Consider the following 14694-nt stretch of genomic DNA (forward strand, 5'->3'; position numbering starts at 1 on the left):
GGCCAGCGCCTATAGTCCCAGGTACTAGGGAGGCTGAGGCAGGAGAATCACTTGAACCCAGGAGGCGGAGGTTGCAGTGAGCCGAGGTCACGCCACTGCACTCCAGCCTGGGCAACAGAGTGAGATTCTGTCTCAAAAAAAAAAAAAAAAAAAAAAAAAAAAAGTAGTACAGATTTTAAAAACTAATAACTTAAAACTGCCACTTACAAAAAAAAAAAAAAGTGGTCCGCAAAACATTCATCTCTCCTTCTGAAGGTTTTATGGGGCATTGTTATCCTTAACCAGTCTTTTACAATTAAACTTAAATGGCCAATTGAAACAAACAGTTCTGAGATCATTCTTCTACCACTGATTAAGACTGGGGTGGCAGGTATTAGAGATAATATTCATTTAGCCTTCTGAACTTTCTGGGCAGACTTGGTGACCTTGCCAGCTCCAGCAGCCTTCTTGTCTACTGCTTTGATGACACCCATGGCAACTCTCCGTCTCATATCACGAACAGCAAAGCAACCCAAAGGAGGATAGTCTGAGAAGCTCTCGACACACTTTGGCTTGCCAAGAACCATATCAACTGATGGCAACATCACCAGACTTCAAGAATTTAGGACCATCTTTCAGCTTCTGACCAGAATGGCGATCAATCTTTTCCTTCAGCTCGGCAAATTTGCATGCAATGTGAGCTGTGTGGCAATCCAGTACAGGGGAATGGCCAGCACTGATTTAGACTGGATGCTTCAGGATAATCACCTGAGCAGTGAAGTCAGTTGTTTCTGTTGGTGAATCATTTTTGTTGTCACCAGCAACAATGCCACAATGAACATTTTTGACAGATACATTCTTGACATTGAAGGCCACATTGTTCTGAGGAAGAGAGTCACTCAAAACTTCATGGTGTATTTCAACAGACTTTACTTCAGTTGTAACATTGACTGGAACAAAAGTGATCACCATAACAGGTTTGAGAACACCAGTCTCCACTCCATCAATGGACAGAGTAGCAATACCACCAATTTTGTAGACATCCTGGAGAGGCAGGGGCAAGGGCTTGTCACTTGGACAAGCTGGTGGTAGGATGCAGTCCAGAGCCTCAAGCAGTTTGGTTCCACTGGCATTGCCATCTTTCTGAGTGACTTTCCATCCCTTGAACCTAGGCATGCTAGCACTTGGCTCCAGTATGTTGTCACCATTCCAACCAGAAACTGGCACAAATGCTACTGTGTCAGGGCTGTAGTTAATTTTCTTAAGGTAAGTGCTGACTTCCTTAATTATTTCTTCCTATTTCTTCTGGTTGTAGGGTCGTTCAAAGGGATCCCTTTTGCTAACATCAACAATTAGTTGTTTCCCACCCAGTGTGTAAGCCAGAAAAGCATGCCCATGGGTCCACCCATTCTTGGAGGTTCCAGCTTCAAATTCAGCAACACCAGCAGCAACAATCAGGACAGCATGGTCAGCCTGAGATGTCCCTATAATCATGTTTTTGATAAAGTGTCTGTGTCCTGGGGAATCAATGGTAGTCACATAGTACTTGCTGGTCTCAAATTTTGGCAGGGAGATATCAATGGTTATACCACGTTCACGTTCAGCTTTCAGTTTATCCAAGACCCAGGCATACTTGAATGAGCCCGTTCCCATCTCAGCAGTCTCCTTCTCAAATTTTTCAATGGTTCTTTTGTCGATGCCACTTCATTTGTGGATCAGATGGCCAGTAGTGGTGGACTTGCCCCATCTACGTGTCCCATGACAACAATGCTGATATGAGTGTGTTCCTCTCCCATTTGGCTCTTGGGTTACTTTTCACAACACTTGTTTTCTGGTGGCAAACCCACTGGGGGGAAAAAAAAAACTCTACTATTTTTATAGAACACTTTTCGTTTCCTTGCTAATTCTACGGGAAAATATATTATACCAGCCTATTGTAAATATCAAAGAGGACTCTTTCAAAAAATGCAAATGCACTCTGTTTCAGTAGGTCTCAGATGAAACCAAAAACCTTTCTTTTTGACAAGTACACTTAAGCTAAGCTGATGTCGGCAGAGGAGATTGACAGCCCAACCATTTAGTAACACAGTATTAACAGATCTAGAGAAAGATTTGTTGAAAAGTAAGTCAGAATCACTGACTAAATAAATTTTAGGACAATCAGTTTTCTATATTATGACACCTTATGCTTTCATGGTTTGTACATTCTGTTTCTCGCGTCTTATATTCCTAGAAAATGACTACTTTTCATTTTTGTCATCTTCTTTCAGAAAGAACCAAATGTCCCTTCTTCTGTGAGACCTTCCTTGAATTCCCAAGAAAAATTTGGCTTTCTTTTTTAAATATTCTGAATTACACTTTGTATGTAAACTCTATTAGAGTATATCACATTGTGTTAAATTTATTTCACATTAAGAGGAGGAGCCATGTCTTATCATGTATGTAATTTCATACCTAAAATATTTTATAGTGCATAATTAATGCTCTATAAATGTTTGATAAACAGAAAAGGAGAAAAAAAATCAGAGCTGATTATACTTAACTGACATTTTAGTTAAATATGATAAGTATTTACAATCTTTGCCAGTTCTTAAATTACAATTTTACTCATACAATTTAAGGTATCAGATTTTAATCTTAAAAAGTCCTCAAGGCAAAATAAAAACATTAATTTAAAAATTGCTTTAGAGTTAACTTTATGTCATCTTTCATTCCAAGTATGTAGACTAGGAATTACAATTTTAAGCCAAGAAAACACATAAATAAAGAGATGCTATTTGTAATGAACTAGAAAAATGCATTCCCTCTCTAATATAGGAGCTTCATGAGAGCAGGGACCTTTTATATTTCCAATTCCTACATCAGTGCCTGGCATATAATTAGTTTCCAACAAACATTTACTCACTCATTGAAAAGATGGATACATAAATAGGTATATGAATGCCATGTGTGGCAGGGGGCTCAACGCAGTTGGAGTTTCAATTTTTCAAGAAATATCAGACATCTGGATATTTAAATAATTTTTAAATGTTAATACATTTTAAAATTCAGAAAAAGAACAAAGAAAAACAAAAATACGCAGAACAAACAAAGCTTATTAAATGCAGCCTATGGGTCATGAGTTTACAATATTTAATAAAAACAAGTAGCAGGAACAAATATTTGTTCAGTACTACAAATCACAAAATATATTTAGTTAGGTTATGTGGTAATTCTTTACAACTTCACATATGATACAAATACTCTGCATGTGGAATCAACTAGTGCTTTGGTAGCTGTTTGCCCTTGACAATCTCTTCTTTTCTGAGATGAATTTATTCTGTCAGAGTGACACTTTTGAAATCAATCACATTTTCCTCAACCTGACAGATTAAAAAGTTTGCCAGAAAAGAATTGAAACACAATACTACATTTAAAACATTTTCCAAAGCTACATTTTTTTTTCAATAGTTTATTGCATTAACTACAAGCTTCAGGGCAAGAGTCTTGTGTAATCCATGTGCATTATGGTTCCAGTTTGCTGATTCCCAAATCAATTAATTCAAGAAGTGAAATATAGTTTTGGTGCCAAAGTAATTGCTTCTCCTGGAGTTTCTTGTGAACTGTAAGTCTATCTTCAATGCATTTCTTTGTTAAGCAAAATATAAAATGGGTAATGGATAAATGTTGAGAATATCATCCAATCATTTTTTAAGTAGTTGTCAAACGCTCTCTTTAGAAAGCTTCTCAAGGGGAAATTCTTATGTCTAGAGTAAGTGATACAAAGCATCATAAAAATATGCCAAATGATTATTATCTGCCAAAAATGACTAGTAAAGGAAATGGAAATTCTACTCTTGAAAAAATGAAAAGAACAAAAAAGACCCATTCCTTTACAACCTTTGGAAGGAGTCTTTATGCAATAAAATTGTATGGGAAAATGAAGTTTGTGCTCACGTGAATGTTTGGAAACTCCAGGGTCCTTTTCATTAGAAAGACAATGTACCGGACAATTGACTGAATTTTTTAACCTTTTCAGAATATTTTACTATAATTAATATTCAGCCAAATTATCAAACAAAAAAGAGTGTATTAAAAATTCAACACAACACCCTTAGATAGGATTTTAAAATACTAACTACCGCCAAATTATTGGGAGAAACTTTGTATATACAAACCAGTGATAATTTCAGCCATGAAAATTTTCTTCAGGAAGCTAAGGGCCTTCAAAATTTCTATTGCTTTACATTACCTACTAATTATGACTTTTTTCAACTGCACGTTAATTTGGGCAAATAGAGAGCTAGAAGACTTTTGTTTTTGTTTTGCATATGTTTAGGATAAATACATTCAAGGCATAATACTTCATTTAATATTCTAACTAAATCTATGAAATAAAAACATGGAAATTCAGATGAATTATAACTAGCATTCAAGTAATAATAATTGAATAAGAAAGTGGTAATAACTTTGACTGGAGAGATGGCAAATCTAATTACTGCGAAGTTAAAATGAGGGCCTTCGAGGTCAATAATTCTGTTTTTTCAACCGATTTACTGATTCTTTTGATTATGTCTTATATGAAGTTTCAGTTCGAATACTCCGATTAACAGAGTTCTCTACCTCCCAACCCAATCAATTCTACCTTTGGAACATACTAAATTAGAAAAGTCTTTTTAACAAAGATATATATCTACCCGTAATTTCGCCTTATTTTTCCCACCCTAAATTCTAGGTTAATTCCATTATACTCCAGTGGTAATTTACAGAATTAACTGAAAGCCTGATGTCAGATGCTATAGATGTCCACTGTACATCATAACAGTCCACGATGGGCTACAAGGATTCGAAATACAAATATGGCCCATTTTGTGTCACATTAACAAAGATTATGAAAACACGCGCAATGAAAAAGTTTTCCGTGTTTTTCTCACACATTTCTGTGGGTGGGCGGTGAGAATCAATGAGAGGTCTGACTTAGGGGTGAGAATCAATGAAAGGTCTGACTCACATGTACATGGACACAATACACTTTCACCTTATGAATGGGGTTCATGGTGATTTCTTAAATGCATCTAACGAGTACATCATCATAATCATAATAAACTCTGGTAAGATTAAACACTGGGATAACTTCTGCATCCCGACCATTTGCCATTATTATAGGGTTCTCATCAGTGTTCACAACTGAACCTCTGTTAATACTTGTGATCAAGATGGGCTTCAAGTTACTTCCAGCTTGATTAAGCTTTAGATAGGCTCTTTCTTGACTCTAGCTAGGCCCCTAGACCTTCCTTTTCTTAGAGCATTTACTTCAGAAAACTTTAATTGTAAATCCTTTATCTGCCCTTTTGAGAGTAAATCTTTCTAAAAGCCTCTTACCAGTTTCACAACTCAGGATTGTCTTTCTCAAAGATCCAGGAGCCATCCCTTTGATATGTAATTATCAAGGAAGATAAAGTGTTACCTCTGGGTCTCTGTAAGAACACAGGAGCCTAACTTCCTGAGTGGGTGGCTTGCTCCAAATTATAAAACTACCTCCAGTCACAAAAATAAAAGAAACTTTACTTGTCCTTAGGGTAAAGCCAATCAGCCAATACAAATGGCCTGTGTTTTCCCTCTTACTCCAGCGCTTAAAACTTTCTCACCCCTTGTTTCAGCAAAGGTGAGTTCACATTGTATTAGGTCTTGCTCCCCTATTGTAATGGCCTTGAATAAAGTCTTCCCTACTTATTTAGCTGTGTCCAGTGCAATGTTTGCATTGACACACACACAGAATACTTCTTCAGATTTGCAGTCATGCTTTCTAGGACAGAAAAAAGCACTCCTTCAGATTTGCAATCAGGAAAAAGCCGACTAGATAGAACAGCATTTGATAAAGATATAAACAGAAGCTACTCTTTGAGTAAAGGCTGCTATCAGTCACATAAATTAGCATGAAACTTGAAATTCTTAATTTACAAAAGGTCTACATATAATTAGTCATGGACAAGGAAAAATTTTAAGAAAATTTGTAACACTGCCCTGTAGAACTAGTACTATCTTTTCTAGACTGCCAAAACTCACTCATCACAGGGCTAATAACTGGAGCTTCTGCCAACATTAAAAAATGCTAAAGAAAATGTTGTCATCTAGTCAAAGAGGGAAAGGTGTTGGGTTGTAGGCTTTTTCAGTTTTTGTGAGACTAAATATCCTGCTAAACTAAAATGAACATATCCAGATTTTAAAATTCTATATTTTTATTTTAATAAATTTAAACATGAAGGAAGTCACTAGGTTATTGTACTCTACTTTTAGCATTCTTACATGATATTTAATAATAAACACGTAATCTGACATATATGCTGCTCTATGCAAGTCTAGGATGTAGCTGTAACTATTTGTATATCATGCTGCCTTTCCATTACTGTAATTTTATGTGGTCCTGCAAATAAATGTGCTCATGTATCGCATGCCTGATCAGTTTTAACTCAGCTGAAATATATTTCAAGCTATTTTAAAATTGTGTTTTAAAGCATGTATACTTTTTTAAAAAGTGTTATGCTATACCATACAATCTCATTACTGTCTTGGCAGTTTGACCACTTGAAAACCATCTAACTTTTCCTCTTTTTTTTTATGTTTAATTGGTAGGGAGAGCCATAGTTTATAGTTAAGATTGTGTGTGATTAATATCCATCATTACTAGATGTGACTGAAATTTTTAAAATCAATAATCCTTTTATTTGCAGTAGACCTCTTTGCCTTAATTGCTGATTTAGTAGTTAATTGAGAAAATCTTTATTAATGATCTCATGTAGCTCTAAGGAACGTTGAATGAATGAGATTCTTCTCCAGAAATAATTTTCCCAACTACCTATGTCAGATCTGAGGAAAGATGTGTAGAATGGGTGATGAAATCCACTGGTTCAATGGTTTCCCTCAGCCACACAATCACACATAACATACACATTTTAAGAAATGTATTAGGAATTCTTGATCCTAATGACAATTCTGAGCAATAGGACTCTCAAAAATTGGGAAAAAACCTAAACAATAATTTTTCCTATAACTTTTTTTCAGGGGAACATATAGAACATCTTTTGATATAGGGTATGTCTGTTTCTACTTTCTAAATCTAGCTGTCTTTTGCTTGACTTCTTGCTTCTCTGCCTTTCACTTCTTACTTGCCACTGAGATAACTGTTATTAGGGAGAGATTGTTAATGGTTGCAATGGCATAAATCCTCCAGAATTAAACATCTGATCTCGTATGTGTTAGTCTCCATTTTGCTAATTTATGAATCATTGCCCTTCATGGTATTTACAGAAAGATTTCTCGTTTTAAATATGTGTTTCAAAATAGAAACTTGGTTAACTTCATGAGAAAATCTCTCTTCATAGAGAAATAGGAAGGAAAATAACACTCACTGTAGCCCCAAAGGTGCCAAATATTGTACTAGGTACTCAAAGTATAATGTTTACTATAATTCTGACAACTACTATGAGATGTGCTTATTATTATTATTTCCACATTATATATGAAGAAATTAGGCTCAAATGTGTTAGGTAACTTGCTCAGAGACAAACTTCTAGCTAACAAATACTGAAACAAGGATTTGAAACTTGATTTGAATCCATACTTTTAGTCCCCCAACAACATAATGCACCTATGGGAAAATCTATCTGAAATAAAAACATTAGGGTTGGAATATGTGTTTTGAATTCAGTATGTTTGGATGCAAATTGAAATGTGTTCAGGTCAAATTCTTGAAATGTGCTGAATCATGTATACCAATGTTTCACTACCTGTGCAATTGCGTCCTGGGTTATAACCACAAAATTCACCCAGAACCATGGAATATTTTAAAGTTTTAAGGGAAACACAATGATACTTAACATCTATAAGATACTGCAAACTACTAGGTTGAAGTAGTTCAGTTTTAACAATGGATTATACTACATTCCTTTCAATGGCATATCTTTGCAAAGTTTTGTTTTCAGAGATTACTACAATGATAAGCAAGTAAGCAGTAAAAAAAACACAATGTGGAACAGATAAAATGGGTGTCCTGGCTGTGTCTAGTCTGGATCTAATATCTGAGAAGCTGTGCAGCATTCATTAGATATATGCATATCACTAGTAGGTAATTGTTCTTATCTAAAAATTAAATATCATATTATTTTTATAACATGTGTGTTTTTTTCCTTAAACATCTAACAAATTGTTAGGACATATGCATTTATAAAGTTATTTAAACTTCATTGCTTAATAAATGAAACTCTAAAGTATTCCTTTCAGTCTTATAACATTGTGAAAACATGACTAAGGCCCAATGAAATGAAAAGCTTGGGAATCTCTGGAAACACTGAGCTTCCTCTTCCTCTGCAATATAGTTATTGAAACTTGTACATGTAAGTTAATCACGTGAGCAAACTAGAAATAAATAAAGATTTGTCTAATTATGCTTCAATCTGTTATACTTTAGAATTAGGATCAAGGCAATCTTAGAGAAGATTGAATTTTAAAGAAAGATTTATTTCAAAACATCTCTCAACACAAGTATATGATCAGCCATTTTGAGGCTGTGAACTTTCCTTCTGAGCTGGGCACTGCCCCCAGGGCTGCAGATTGTTAAAGGAAACAGAAGAATGAACTCTACATTTCAGTTCTTTATTTTGCTTATTGTGGAAACCTCACAATTAGTCATGCTGTTCTCAGAATGAATAGAATTCAGAGAAATCCTGTTCCATATCATTGTTTTGTGAGGATTTTTTTTTTAATTTTTTATTTCCATAGGTTTCTGGGAAACGGGAGGTATTTGGTCCCATGAGTAAGTGGTGATTTGTGAGATCCTGGTGCACCTATCACCCAAGAAGTATACACTGAACCCAATTTGTAGTCTTTTATCCCCACCCACTTCCCACTCTTCCCCACTGAGTCCCCAAAGTCCATTGTGCCATTCTTATGCCTTTGCATCCTCATAGCTTAGCTCCCACTTACGAGTGAGAACATACTATGTTTTGTTTTTCATTCCTGAGTTATTTCACTTAAGATAATAGTCTCCAATCCCATGCAGGTTGCTGTGAATACAATTCATTCCTTTTTATGGCTGAGTAATATTCCATCATATATTTTATATGTGGTGTGTATATATATATATATATATATATATATACACACCACAGCTTCTTTATCCACTCATTGATTGATGGGCATTCAGGTTGGTTCCACATTTTTGCAATTGTGAATTACGACCACTATGGAAAACATTGTGGAGACATCTTGAGGAACTAAACGTAGAACAACTGTTTGATCCAGCAATCCACTACTGGGTATCTACCCAGAGAAAAACACATCATTATACAAAAAAGGTACTTGTTTATAGAGACCAAGACTTTAAGTCAATTTGTAAAGAATGTGCTGTGTATTTACGCTGTTTGCCTGAAGGAGAAGTTTGAGCACTGCACAGCAATTAAACAATGAGTCAAGACAGGCTGTCATCAGGAAACCATGTCAAATGTCTAAGGAGGGCTATCAGGAGATAGGAAAGAGATAAGGGCAGTATAAGCTGAAGGCATCCAGAAAGAGTAAAGACAAGATGCACTGGGGTTCTTATAGGAAACTTGCCTAACACACCAGCATTTCTCATTCAAAAGGATATGCTTACTCTGCTTCTGGGAAGTAGGAGAAAAAGACTCTGCTTCCCATTGCTTTCATAAGGGGTAAACAATGACCTCCTTCAGGTACAAATTGATGACCCTCTTCAGCCTCCACTTTCTGTGCTGAATGTACCAAGGTTTACAGCCAGCCAAAAAGTAAGAGGTGGACATGCTCCTTGATGGGTGGTTTCAGGCAACAGCCTGCAGCACCAAGTCTTCTGAAAAACCTCCCAGGTCTGAAAAGGACTATGAGAAGAGTGGAAAAAAAAAAAATAAATAAATAAATAAAGTGTGTTGAGGCTGCTTCTAGCCAGATCCTATTCAGAGTTCCATAGCTGAGCTTCCCTTTGGACTGTGTTTAGAGTTCCTAAACAAAATAGATGGGAGATATGTCCCACTGAGGAGCAAAACAGACAAAGCTATTACCCCTCTAAGTAAGCACAGCACTGAGCCAGGAACAAAAATTGGCCCAGTGTATGGGAACATGGGCCTGCCAGGCCTGTCTAGAATCTACTCCCAGGCAGTGGCAGTAAGGAACATGCTGGGAAATGTTATGCTACCCACCCCCGCAACCAGGCTTTCCACTCAAAGGTTAAGGAACCACCCTCATTTCCTTGAATTCGCCACTGTGAATTGTTAAATGTGAGTCTAACCAAATCCTTTTGAGGTTACTTATATTTTTACAGAGGCCTGGGATTTGGCAGTCTATAGACACTACTTCCTGGATTGTAATGGGATTTTAGACTGACAATCCTATACCACAAATATATATCAGTTATTGATAGCCGACAAAGGGAACCATGCCTTACTTTAGTCTTTCCTAAGTATGGATTGTTGGCCATCTATAAAAGAATCCCTCAGATTCTTGTTAAAAAATACTGGTTCACAGGTCACATATCAGACCAATAAAATCAGAAATGTGTTAGGGTGGACATTGGGATTCTGCATTTTTAACAAAACTGCCAAGTAATTTGCATTTTCATTAATATTTAAAACATGGGCAGTTGGCTTAACAGTCAATCAACTTTGCAAAAAAGTCAATCATACCCACATCCATCAATTATTGTTAAAACGACGTGAACCAAAGTCAATGCGAGTCCCAAAATACATGTCTAACAAACATTACCAAACATTGCCAAACACTAATGTTTATTACTCCCTTTGGAGCCCATCTCCCACTGCAGAAATGATCAATAATTAATATTCATACTCTTATGTAAAGAATTATGAACTTTGCCTTCTATTTCATTTTACCCTAAATATTTCCTGTAAATGAGGAAACTACAATCTCAGATGACTTCCTCAGTGCTTTACTATCTGTCCAGTCAGGGTTCATAGTGATCCTCTTTGGGTTCTGTGATCTCCATGCCTCAATTTCCTCATCTGAATATGGGAAAAATAATAGAATCTCCCTGAAATAGTGACTGTGAAGAGTAAATGAGCTAAGATAAATATTTAGACCAGTATTTGGTGCAGAGTCAATACTGTTTAAGTATTCAACAAACAGAATTGCATGATACTCTCTGAACAAATCTCACATTTTTGGATGCCTGTGATTTTTCTTAAGATTCTCCTACACTTAAATTCTCTTTCTAAGCTTATCATTAGCCAAAATCTTTGCAAATTCTATCAGACTATCAAAATCTTCTCTATAAATTTTTTCTTTTTGCCTCTTGTGGAAATTTATTTATATCTTCCATTTTATTGATCATTTTCCACCTGATATGGCTATCTGCTCATTTTCTTCCCAGCCTTAATCACAGTTTGTAAGCAAATATTTCTTTGTTGGCTAAACTATTTAGACTCTATTATTAAAATTCTAGAAACCCATGTGTGTATTTGGTCACCCCTCACACATAGATTAGAATGTCTAGCATATCATTGATTCAAAATAACAATTACATAATTAACAAAATGAATGAATGAATGAATCTCAAATACAGATTTTCTTTCCGTCTAACATATACTACAGATTCTTTCACTTGTAGATTTCCCCCAATGTGTTCCAGTATTATGTATCTTTAATATTGTCCATTTTGTTTACAAAATTATATGAAGAGAATGTTAGATTAAAACATGGTTCCAATTTGTTAAATTATATAAAAATAGATAATAGGGAAACAAGACGTATGCCTATTTGCTTTATTTATTTTACAATTGAATAAATAGTGAATTAAAATCACTAAATCTAGCTCACATTGACAGCTTATGTTGAAATATTTATATATAACATTATCAGACATCTTTGAAGAATCTTTTTTTATTTATTATTATTATACTTTAAGTTGTAGGGTACATGTGCACAACGTGCAGGTTTGTTACATATGTATACTTGTGCCATGTTGGTGTGCTGCACCCATCAACTCGTCATTTACATAAGGTATAACTCCCAATGCAATCCCTCCCCCCTCCCCCCTCCCCATGATAGGCCCCGGTGTGTGATGTTCCCCTTCCCGAGTCCAGGTGATCTCATTGTTCAGCTCCCACCTATGAGTGAGAACATGCGGTGTTTGGTTTTCTGTTCTTGTGATAGTTTGCTAAGAATGATGGTTTCCAGCTGCATCCATGTCCGTACAAAGGACACAAACTCATCCTTTTTTATGGCTGCATAGTATTCCACGGTGTATATGTGCCACATTTTCTTAATCCAATCTGTCACTGATGGACATCTGGGTTGATTCCAAGTCTTTGCTATTGTGAATAGTGCTGCAATAAACATACGTGTGCATGTGTCTTTATAGCACCATAATTTATAATCCTTTGGGTATATACCCAGTGATGGGATGGCTGGGTCATATGGTACATCTAGTTCTAGATCCTTGAGGAATCGCCATACTGTTTTCCATAATGGTTGAACTAGTTTACAATCCCACCAACAGTGTAAAAGTGTTCCTATTTTTCCACACCCTCTCCAGCACCTGTTGTTTCCTGACTTTTTTAATGATCGCCATTCTAACTGGTGTGAGATGGTATCTCATTGTGGTTTTGATTTGCATTTCTCTGATGGCCAGTGATGATGAGCATTTTTTCATGTGTCTGTTGGCTGTATGAATGTCTTCTTTTGAGAAATGTCTGTTCATATCCTTTGCCCACTTTTTGATGGGGTTGTTTGTTTTTTCTTGTAAATTTGTTTGAGTTCTTTGTAGGTTCTGGATATTAGCCCTTTGTCAGATGAGTAGATTGCAAAAATTTTCTCCCATTCTGTAGGTTGCCTGTTCACTCTGATGGTAGTTTCTTTTGCTGTGCAGAAGCTCTTTAGTTTAATGAGATCCCATTTGTCAATTTTGGCTTTTGCTGCCGTTGCTTTTGGTGTTTTAGACATGAAGTCTTTGCCCATGCCTATGTCCTGAATGGTACTACCTAGGTTTTCCTCTAGGATTTTTATGGTATTAGGCCTAACATTTAAGTCTCTAATCCATCTTGAATTAATTTTCGTATAAGGAGTAAGGAAAGGATCCAGTTTCAGCTTTCTACTTATGGCTAGCCAATTTTCCCAGCACCATTTATTAAATAGGGAATCCTTTCCCCATTTCTTGTTTCTCTCAGGTTTGTCAAAGATCAGATGGCTGTAGATGTGTGGTATTATTTCTGAGGACTCTGTTCTGTTCCATTGGTCTATATCTCTGTTTTGGTACCAGTACCATGCTGTTTTGGTTACTGTAGCCTTGTAGTATAGTTTGAAGTCAGGTAGCGTGATGCCTCCAGCTCTGTTCTTTTGACTTAGGATTATCTTGGAGATGCGGGCTCTTTTTTGGTTCCATATGAACTTTAAAGCAGTTTTTTCCAATTCTGTGAAGAAACTCATTGGTAGCTTGATGGGGATGGCATGGATAATTTCCTGGACACTTACACTCTTCCAAGACTAAACCAGGAAGAAGTTGAATCCCTGAATAGACCAATAGCAGGCTCTGAAATTGAGGCAATAATTAATAGCCTACCAAACAAAAAAAGTCCAGGACCAGATGGATTCACAGCTGAATTCTACCAGAGGTACAAGGAGGAGTTGGTACCATTCCTTCTGAAACTATTCCAATCAATAGAAAAAGAGGGAATCCTCCCTAACTCATTTTATGAGGCCAACATCATCCTGATACCAAAGCCTGGCAGAGACACAACAAAAAAAGAGAATTTTAGACCAATATCCCTGATGAACATCGATGCAAAAATCCTCAATAAAATACTGGCAAACCGGATTCAGCAACACATCAAAAAGCTTATCCACCATGATCAAGTGGGCTTCATCCCGGGGATGCAAGGCTGGTTCAACATTCGCAAATCAATAAACATAATCCAGCATATAAACAGAACCAAAGACAAGAACCACATCATTATCTCAATAGATGCAGAAAAGGCTTTCGACAAAATTCAACAGCCCTTCATGCTAAAAACTCACAATAAATTCGGTATTGATGGAACGTACCTCAAAATAATAAGAGCTATTTATGACAAACCCACAGCCAATATCATACTGAATGGGCAAAAACTGGAAAAATTCCCTTTGAAAACTGGCACAAGACAGGGATGCCCTCTCTCACCACTCCTATTCAACATAGTGTTGGAAGTTCTGGCTAGGGCAATCAGGCAAGAGAAAGAAATCAAGGGGATTCAGTTAGGAAAAGAAGAAGTCAAATTGTCCCTCTTTGCAGATGATATGATTGTATATTTAGAAAACCCCATTGTCTCAGCCCAAAATCTCCTTAAGCTGATAAGCAACTTCAGCAAAGTCTCAGGATACAAAATTAATGTGCAAAAATCACAAGCATTCTTATACACCAGTAACAGACAAACAGAGAGCCAAATCATGAATGAACTTCCATTCACAATTGCTTCAAAGAGAATAAAATACCTAGGAATCCAACGTACAAGGGATGTAAAGGACCTCTTCAAGGAGAACTACAAACCACTGCTCAGTGAAATAAAAGAGGACACAAACAAATGGAAGAACATACCATGCTCATGGATAGGAAGAATCAATATCGTGAAAATGGCCATACTGCCCAAGGTAATTGATAGATTCAATGAAGAATCTTTAAGAAAATGTGAATTGCTGTAGAATCTCAGCTTAAAAATATTGTACTTCTTTTGACTATAGCCC

At 36.3% G+C, this 14694-nt stretch overlaps 1 pseudogene; it reads right to left on the reverse strand.

Moving 5' to 3' along the window:
• Positions 1-350: 350 nt before the first annotated feature.
• On the reverse strand, positions 351-1775 carry LOC103226595 (elongation factor 1-alpha 1 pseudogene; annotated as a pseudogene).
• Between the last annotated feature and the right edge of the window lie 12919 nt (positions 1776-14694).

This window comes from Chlorocebus sabaeus, chromosome 21 (genome assembly GCF_047675955.1).
Source record: "Chlorocebus sabaeus isolate Y175 chromosome 21, mChlSab1.0.hap1, whole genome shotgun sequence".
NCBI lineage: Eukaryota > Metazoa > Chordata > Mammalia > Primates > Cercopithecidae > Chlorocebus > Chlorocebus sabaeus.